The 10,373-nt window shown below is 36.2% G+C and overlaps 1 pseudogene; it reads right to left on the bottom strand.

Annotated features, from left to right (window-relative positions):
- Nucleotides 1–8,838: 8,838 nt before the first annotated feature.
- On the bottom strand, nt 8,839–9,881 carry LOC124988510 (60S ribosomal protein L5-like; annotated as a pseudogene).
- Nucleotides 9,882–10,373: the final 492 nt, after the last annotated feature.

The raw sequence follows: 10,373 nt of genomic DNA, 5'->3' as shown, positions 1-10,373 counted from the left end.
CTTACCATCACAAATAAAATATCTCCATCACCCTTGAAAATATTTCATCTATATCTTCATGTGACTTGACTTCATATTGCAGACTAAATCTTGGGTAAATATTCCTACCTAGCAACTACAAACCCTGTGGTTATTACCCAGTAGAATACTTGATTCCTCTTTTGACCTGTGTGGCAATGATAATTAAAGACATGGGTCCTGGAAACAGATCACTTGGGTCTGAAACCCAGTGGCTCTGCTATGAGCTGTGCAATCTTGGAGAATGCATTTAGTTTTGTAGGGAGGAAAAGTAATTTTATCTTCACCCTTTGTGAGTTCTTAGCTGAATCTCCCAGTAATAAAGACAGATTAATAAGAGAAGAACAAACTGAAGTTTAATAATACATACACCCCTGTATATGTGGGAGATAACCTAGGGAAATCAGCAAATCTCCAGAGCAGATCTCAGAGAAGTAATTTTGTCTCTAGACTTAAATAAGATAGTTTTCTGAAACAAAGAAAGAAGAATTTGGGAAAGCCCAGTTAGGGTTAGAAAGTCATGAAATGCCGATTTATTGTATAGATTTAAGTTGTTTCCTGCTCCATCAATATGAGCTTCTAGTGAGTTAGGCATGCATCTCACCCTGCCACAGAGAGGGAATTCCTTAGAGAGATTCCCTTCGTGGACTAAATTTCTCTTACAAAAGAGCATCTTTCTGAACTTTGATGTGTGTAGTTTCTGAAAACTACCAGTTCCTAATAATCTCTATGCCAAAGAGTGGCATATTCTGATCTGCAGTTACATTTTGGGTGCCATGAACTGAATCCCAATTCCTTCGGACTATGGTTTCCTACTTTATAAATGGCTGTGGGAAGCACGTGTATCTAAAATGATCATAAGGATCAAATGAGTTAGTACAGAAAGCAGCCCCAAGTTTCTTGGGACATAGCACAATGAACAAACAAACAAACAAATACTTATGATGATTAACTTGATGATAAGCTATTGAAATAATGCAAAAGACAAGACTAGGGCTTCAGGTAGCCACTAAAGACACAGTAATTACTTGCCTGTTAAGATAAGGAATGATTAAGAACAAATTTTGAGAGAATATGAAAATATCTACACAGAGATTTTAACAAGAAATGATGAAAATTAAATTGAAGAAGTTAAATAGGTCAAAGTCCAATGAAATCTAATTATAATAAATGAAAACCTTGAAATGAGTTTGACTGTTTTCCAAAATGTCTCATGAATTTCATTGAAATAAATCTTTTCATCCAGTAAATATTGCAAAATGCAGCTTTATAATTACATGCATACAGACATATGTGTGTGATATATACATGTATGTACCAGCAACTTTATTCAAATTAAGTTAACAATAGATTTAAAGACTTGTCACACACAAATATATCTGTAGGAGCCCAGAATATGCTCTCCCAAATATGCTGTAATTTGAACTGATGGTTTTAATAAACTTCAGCTTGTAAATCTCTGAAAAGTTGCCTTAATATGGAGAAATTTGTATCTATGAAGGAAGTCTGTACTTCTAGGTTTCTCTCTCTCTCTCTCTTTCTCTCTCTCTCTCTCTCTCTCTCTCTCTCTCTCTCTCTCTCTCTCCTTCTCTACCTCTCTTCCTACCAGAAAGATGATGATAATTAAACCTGTGGAGACTCTTCTCCTTACAGAAGGAACTATAAATCTATATAATGCTATGGTTTGGATAAAGGTTCCCCAAAGCCCATTTGTTGAATTCCTGGTCCCCAGCCTGTGTGCTGTCAGGAGGAGGTGGGGCCTAGAGGAAGAAAGCTAGATCATTGTGGGCATGCCTGCCAAGGGAATATTTAGACCTCTGGTCTTTTCCTCTCTCTTCTGGCTTTTCCAGCCACCGTAAGGTAACCTTCCTCCACCATGTGCTCCCCATCATGATGTTCTATCTCACCACAGGCCCAAAGGGCCTGTCAGTCAAGACAAATCGTCTTATTTATCTCTGATATTTGTTATAGGAGTGGAAATAGAACCAACATAGAAAACTGGTACTGAGAAATGAGTTCTTGCTATCAGTATGTCTTAGAAGATGTGGAAAAATCTTTGGAAGATATTTACTGGAGAAGTTTGGAAAAGTTTGGAGGAGTGGCTAGAGAAAACCTTGAGTGTTGTAACTGGAAATTAACGGATGATTCTGGTAAGAAGAGCAGAACGCTGATAGAAGTGTGGATAGCACAGGTTATGCTCATGAGGTTTCACTGAAAATTAGGACTATGTCAGGAATGACTCTAAAGGTCACCTTTGTTAACAGTAGCAAAGACTTTGAATGCATTATTTCCATGTCCTGGGACTTTTTGAGAGATGAGTTTAAAGGTGACAGGCTAGTTTATGTGGTAGAGGAAATTTCAAGGTAGCACAAACTTCAGGCAACTCTGCCTGTTTTTACAAAATTTACTGTGAAATTCAGGAGCAAAGAGTAGGGTGGAAACATTTTGAAAAACTTGCAGTTTGACCACAGAAGGAACATGCTTAAAGGCACTGCAAAGCAGGTGCTGTTGCTCAAGAGATTAGTGACATTTTAAAAAGCCAAGCGCTTTGTGCCAAGATGATAATAAAGAGGCTGTAAGGATATCTCAAGAATCAACAGGACCCCACAATGATAGGCTCAAAGGTATAGAAGTATAAACCCTCATATCAAGGACTTTCCTTTCAGAATAAAACCCTGAGAGTCCTAGGGAACCTTGGCCCTCAAGGCACTCAGAGGATGCTACAGCCATGACTCAAGCCAGTTCAAGTACAATTTGCACCAAGAGCTGAAATCAACATCATCCAGGTGATGTTGGTTTTGAAGACATGCAGAATGCAAGAGTAATGGGGTCATGGAGGCTTCCACCAAGATTTCAGAGGAAATCCTAGGGGTCAGGCAATGTATACAAGGGTCAAGAAGTGCCTTGACAGGAAAATTCATAAAACTGTGAGAATGGAGCAGAAGTTTCTTTGGAAATTCAAGAAGATAGAGATGGAAGAACATGGAATACCTCCCTAGGAAAGCTACAGGCAGCACGCTAAACTTGCCATAGAGGGAGGCCATGCGGGATGCAGTCAGCAAGGCCAGTGTCCTCAGGATGCCAGACGGGGAGAATTGGAATTCAATAACCTTGCTTGGATTTGGTCTGCTTTGATCCCATTACTCCTTTCTATTTTCTTGCTTCTCTCTTTGGAATGAGAATGTTTAACCTATGCCATGGTGTCTTGGAGTATGTAACTTTAATTTTTATTTATTTATTTTTTTTTGAGACTCACAGCTGAGTTTGCCTCGAGTCTTGGAGATTTTAGACTTGGCTTTTTGAGTAATGCTGGAACCATTAAGACTTGGAGACTTGGAGAAAGACTGAAAGTATTTTGTATGTTGTGATGCATAGGGACATTTCAGGACCAGGGGTGAAATTCTCTTATTTGAATTTCGAACACCTCCCAAGGTCCTATATTTTGAAGACTTGGTTACCAGCCTGTGGATCTACTGGGAAGTCATAAAAGTTTTAGGAGGGACCTAGTGGAAGGAAGTTAGACTATTGGGGACGTGATTCTCTTAAGGATATTGAGACCTCAGTCCCTCTTTCTCTTTTCTTTCTTTGCTTCCCAGCTACCATGAGCTTCCTCTATTACCTTTCATAGACATATTGTGCTGCCTCACCACAGGCTCAAAAGTAGTAGCATCATGTATCTATGGACTGAAACCTCTAAGCTGAGAGCCCAAATAATCTTTTATTCTTTATAGGTTAATTATCTTGGGTATTTTGTGACAGAAATGGAAAGTGACTAACAAGTTTACCAAATCTTATGTTTGTGTAATGTGCTTTTCTGGCCATTTCCTCTTAACCTGGACTTTCCCCTTACTTTCTTTGTTTCACAAAACTATATCAGCCTAGAAGCAAAAGTACTTCTTTGAAATCTATTCTGGAGATTTACCAATTTCTCTGGGTTATCTCCCATATATACAGGAGGTATATATATAATTGAAATAGTGGGGTTTTTTTTCCCACTTGTTAATTTCTTTTATTGCAGGGAGACAGGGAGATCCACTTTAAGAAATTTTGAAGATTGAGAGGAAAAAATTACTTTTCCTCCCTTACAGCATATATTTTCAGATAAAGAATAATTGTGAGTCACTATTTTATAACATTAGATATAATAACTATGTCTAGAATAAATTACAATATGTACTCCACACTTATCACTGGCTTTTACATTTTCTCAAGATCAAAGAAGTCATTATTTGTATATTAAAAGCAATATTTAACATAACTATTTTCTGAGTCTGACAATTTATCACTTTGAAATGTGAAAGCCAGCATTTGACATTCTGTGATTTGACTTATTATGTATGGTCCTCTTTCAAACCATTATGTACTTGCTTGTTTTGCCCTTTGGCTGAGATAAAATTATCAGTCCTTACTCTGGAGTAGTCTGCATTTCATCTGCATGCATCTGTCTTGAATGAGTCATTACTCAGATGTGAACTGGTTTCCTAAATGTGTCACATGTAAAAAATAAAAGGGCTCCATTGTACTCTTCTGGTATTTTAGAAGCATTCCTCTATTTTTTCCTTTTGGCAAAGAATAAAAATTTGTAAGGAAACCATACAAAAATAATTTCACTTTGCTTTGGATATGAAAAAGACAGCAATTTTGAAAATTCTTGAATAAATTCTGGAAGGCATTTGCCTTTGATTTGCGTTTGATTAGCTTTAGAAACTGATTTACACTGGTTTTAGAAAGCTTTGGGAATAAGAAAAGTAAAACAAATAACAAACCATCACGAAAAAGGAAATCTTTCTTTTTTATCAACTAGTTCAAATTTATTTCTAATTTTAACTAGTTTAAATTTAAACTAGTTTAACTAGTTTGAATTTATTTCACATTTGTCTTTTTTCTCAAGGACCTAAGATGAATTTTTAGCAGTCAGAAATCTACTATTAATTTCATGTATTTTGAAAGCCAATTGTTTTTTCACCACTATTTTATCTTGAAAAAAATTAGGAAAACAAAACTTTTATCTATTTTGACATTACGAATCCTTAAGGTATGTCTTCAGTAAAACATCAAGAGTTGTATATATCCAAAGGCTAATAGGCAAGCAAATTTTCAAAACTTAAAAATTAAATGGCACTGGGCAATATGTAGTTTGGTTGAATTGAAAATAAATCTTTTAATTACTATAGGTCTATGTTACTCCATAGTTAGTACTTTATAAATATTAACTGCATCATTCACATGCATAAAATATAGCAAATGCAGTATAATTCCTTTCATGATTGTTTTATAATTTTAAAATAATATAATGATGTTATTGCATATTCACAGTCTTAAAATTTGCATGAAAATGCATTTCAGAAAAACCTTTAATTGTAAAGTAAAATAAACAAATGTTTTTCCAAATGTAAATGATTTGGAGTAAACTGCAACTCCACCTTTTTCTTGGTTAAATCATTGAAAGAGTTCTATATTCAAGGCTTCTTGTTATGGTACTGTTTTTATAGTTCAGAGGAAACTTTTAGCCCCCTAAACCATGACTTCCCTTTCAAATTGCAGGATCCTGAGGAAATATAATTTGTGAACAATATAAACAATAAAGAATCTGACTTAAAAATGTATGACAAGATTCATGGTTCTATGTAAGATTCAATGATATATTACTAAAGATATGGAAAAATGGATAGATAAGACTTTCTTACCTAATTATTTTTTTTCAAATAATTATACATGAAGATTCTTTATAGTGTCTGGTAACCAGCTTTTCTGGTTCTCTTTGAGGAACCAGCTGCTCCTTCCTTATTTCCAGTGCATCATTCTTGGCTGATCTAGTATTTTACACCATGAATAAAAGGTAATAATGATGTTATAACTGATGGTGTTATGGCTTTTGGAACCTGTTCACATTAAGCAACATAGGTCTGTGTCTGTGGTTCCTTAGTGCTATTTATTAAATGCTGGGTACATCACTACTCAACATAGCATCAACACGAAACCCTCTGAAACCTGCTTCCAGTGATTCTCTCATAGGCCAATACTGGGCTTTGATTACGACGCCCCAAACTGCACCTCCCAATCAGAATGTGGAATAAAATGTAAAAGAAACTTCATTTGGGGGGAGAAAAGAAGGAAGGAATTTAGGAAATGGAGGGAGGGAATGACAGAGAGAAGGAAGGAATTTTTGCTTTGTTTTACAAAAAATAAATTCCAACAAATAACATTTGAGAAAAAAATAAATGATACTAACTAACCACAAGGTCATTTTAAAAGTCAGGAGGTACTTATTGAAATTTCCCACCATCATATCCATATATTTATTTTGGAAAATTGGGAGATGGTACAACATGGTATTTTACAAGTCTAAGTTCATTAGCACCTAACTCAAATAGAGTCAGTGAACACATTCCTTTAGGACACTCAAAATTGGGTTGGAAATACTTAAAGTTAGTTTTTCTCTCAAAACTAGTTCGTAATGTGTGACACTTAGAATACATACATGGTGTTTCTTTCCCTTAATGAGGAAAAACAAACATTATGGACTTGAAGGTATTAATAAAGAGATACACCAAGAAAATATTAGAGAGATGGATCCAGTAGCACATTATTGGTGTCAATCCAACCATTTCTGACACTCAGAATCATCCCAGACACTTCTTTATTTGGCCATGCAAGCTTTTCTTGAATTTCATGAGTCTGTACAATAATTTGCTTAAGTTAGAATTCTGTCACTTACAAATTTTGTATACCAATGTTAAACACAGATTTTTAAAAACAAAACATATAGGCAAACTCCACCTAGAGGCAAAGAAAAAATTACCCCTCCCCCCCAAGCATATCAAATAAACAAGTGCCTCCAAATTTGCACTACACAAAAGATTATTTTCCAATTGAACAATGGATCCATAGATATATAAAATCACCAACTAAAAACTAGTAGAAACAATTCTATCAATAATATCCAATTTTGTTTGTTTATTTGTTTTTGATTTCCCCAAGGCTGGGAATGAAGCCAGGACTTTGAGTGTGTTGGCATGTTAGGCAAGCACTCTTGTCAGTGTTTCGCTGTATTGGGGACTGGGCTCAGGGCCTCAAGAAAGCTAGGCAATTATTCTTACAATGATCTACAATCCCAGACACTTTAAAATTGTTTTGAGTCCGGCATGGTGGTGCACACACACACATACACACACAAAAACAAATCCAATTTCTACTTTGCCAAAAGATGCAAAAGGACTTTAGATTCAAAGGTATTCACTGGAGATTGTTTCAAGTTTTCAAGGAATTGCTTATGACTATGCTATGGAATCTATTCTAAAATCAGTTTTGAAATCCAGCTGAGTAAACCTCTTAAGCTTTCTAAGACTGAGAATACTCCTCTATCTGTGGCTTTAGCCTTTGCCCTCTGGCCTACACTGTGTCCTCTGGGTTTTTCTTCCTCTACTTAGAACATGTTATCAGAGAAATGGTTCCATTAGTCTGTTTCAGGGTTCAACCACCTTGCTTAACTTCTTTCTGATCCTTTTAACATAAGCTGGTACTGTTTTTGCTGTTATAAAATCCCACGGATATCATGGAGGTTCATCCAGTTAGGAGACTGGTCCATTGTTTCAGTCAGATTTTTTTTGCTGCTGGGAACAAGACCTGACAAGAACCACACAGAGGAGGAAAAGTTTATCTGATGCTCAGGGTTTCAGAGTTCTCAGTCCATAGATGTGTGACTCCATCGCACTGGGCCTAAGGTGAGGAAGAACATCATGGCAGAAGAAAACAGCTCAGAACATGGCACCAGGAAGCAGAGAGCTCTACTAACTAGGGACAAAATACATGTCCCAAAGACACACCTCCAGTGACCTACTTCCTCCAGTCACACCCAGCTGCCAGTTAATCCATTCAATTGGATTAATGCACTAATGAGGTTAAACCTCTCATATCCCAATCACTTCACCTCTAAACTGTTTTGTATTTTCTCACACATGAGATGTGGAAGGACACTTCATATCTAACCCCTAACATTTGTACATCATCCCTGGGTAATTCCTTCTCCAATTCTAGATCTTGATGACATGGCTGCAGGATAATGACATTAAGATTCCTAGAAGTTCTCTGGTTTGTTTGAGAGAAACAGCAAGTCACATTCTTAATCACTTCAAGGATTTTATGTAACTGAATCTGATGTTTTGATCTTTTTGATGTTTTAGCAAAAAGTTGTAAGCCATATACTGGAATATTTTTATTTTTCGCTTTTGGAAAACAATCTCTTAATTCAATTTATTATTATTATTATAATTATTATTATTATTATTATTGCCATCTGGGTAGACTGAAAATACCCAAATCATTTGGTCCTGATTCCTGTTCTTTTTTTAAAATCAATATTTTCCTCAATGACCTCTCTCTTCTTACATTTTATCACAAGCAATAGAAAAGAACCAGGTTGTACTTTCATCACCTTGCCAGGAAATGTCAGTCAATTGTCACAATTCATCATTCACATGTGCATCTTTTGACATAACTGCAGGATAAAATCTTGAAAGCTTTCTGGCTCTAACAAATGACATGTGCCTTGCTGCCTTCTGGGCCTTTAGCAGCAACACCTGTGAAGTTGTTCCCAGGGATTCGGGTCTTCTCTAGGTGGTTGAGGATTCTCTTCCATGCTCCCTGACTTCCTGCTGAACCCTCCCCAACCGTCACTAATGTCCATAGTCCTACTTATGATAATAATCTAAGACTTTTCTATCAGGCTTTTCATTTTCTCTCATCCTCTTCCCACTGCTCAATTCCAAAGCCATTTTTTCACTTGTTCAGTAGGTTTATTATCTTTAACTGTTGTTTGGTTTATCTCTCTGAAGCCTGTTCCTGAGCTTTAAGGAAGCTTGCCTTCTTCGAAGCTACCCAATCTTTCTTCTGGGCAAGAGACATTTTAGGATGCATCCATCTCTTCTTTTTGCCTTCTTTCTTGGACTTCTTTCTCATAGACTATATTTTCTCTTGAAGCAGAAAGATCTTTCTTGCACATCTCCTGCATGTCAGGGGTAACATTGTTCTTTGTATACTGAGAGAGCTGTTTCTTGTAAGCATCTTCATCTTCTTCCATTAGATAACGCATATAATCAGCAACATTCTGACCCATGACGTGCTTCTGATGACCTACTGCATTGAACTTGCTTTCTGAAGCATAACCAGGGAATCGTTTGGTACTTTGAGGATGAACAAGCCTCCATTAACAGCTGCCTTCAGGGCCTCCAAAACTTTAATGCCAGTTGAAGCTCTAGCAAGGCCTGCATCCAAATAGCAGGTGAAAGCATTGCTTTTGCACCAGCACAGTACGTAGCACCTCCAAAGTCATTTTTATACATTTTTAGATATCCCTATGATTATCACCCCAATCCAAACATCTCTTAGATTTCTAAAGCTGAGGAAAATGTAACATAAGTAAAGTCAATTAAAACAGCTTATATTTAGTATCTCATAGTTTGGTTGGTCAGTAATCTGAATGAGTTCTTAATAGGAGACTCAGGAAAGAATCCATTTCCAAACTCACTCAAGCTATTGGCCAAGTTCAACTTCTTGCAATCAGCAGAGGGCAGCCCTGAACTCCAACAGGCATCTCTGGTCTTTCCCAGTGATCCTCTATATCTTGGAGTTTAGCAATGACCTTCAAATCCCTTCCATTCTTGGAATAAAACTCTGACTTTCGCTTCTGCTCTCTCTCTCCTGTTTGTCTCCTCTGCCCATGTCTCTCTGACTCCAGTCAGACAGAGTCTCTTCTAAGAGTTCTTGAGATTGGACGGTCTATACAGATAATACAAGTCTATACTCTGCATCGTGTCATCAAAATCTCTTTTGCCAGGCAATATAACAGATTTCCAGGTCCCCATGTTTAGGAAATGAACCTCTGGGCTAACCTAATCTTTTTAGCAGATTGTTTTATGAAGTCAGTGAAATCTGAATTCCAACATCAGGAAGACAGTGTAAGAAAAGAAATTATGTACTCATTCATTTATGAAGGACAATGCAAAAATATAAACAAAATAATATGTAATCAAAACCAACAAGCATAAAAGGTATTATAACATAATATAGAGAAATATATTCAAAAAATAAATATATTCCAAAAAATTTATTCTTACTATATCAAATTATTGAACTAAGTGTGGAAAATGAGATCACCACACCAATATATGCAGAAAAAAGAATTTGATAAAATTCAGTACCTATTTATGATTTGAAAATCTCATAGGTACAAGAGATAAAATAGAAGTCCTACCTAGAAGTTGATAGGTTTTATGCAATAATTTCCTCAAATATTTGTTTCATCAAGAATCTGTGCTTTAATTTCCCTTAAAATAAGGAAAAAGATAAGAATATAA

This window comes from Sciurus carolinensis, chromosome 7 (genome assembly GCF_902686445.1).
Source record: "Sciurus carolinensis chromosome 7, mSciCar1.2, whole genome shotgun sequence".
In the NCBI taxonomy this organism is placed as follows: domain Eukaryota; kingdom Metazoa; phylum Chordata; class Mammalia; order Rodentia; family Sciuridae; genus Sciurus; species Sciurus carolinensis.
The sequence above is the reverse complement of the archived record's forward strand: the minus strand, read 5'-3'. Positions and strand labels throughout refer to the sequence as shown.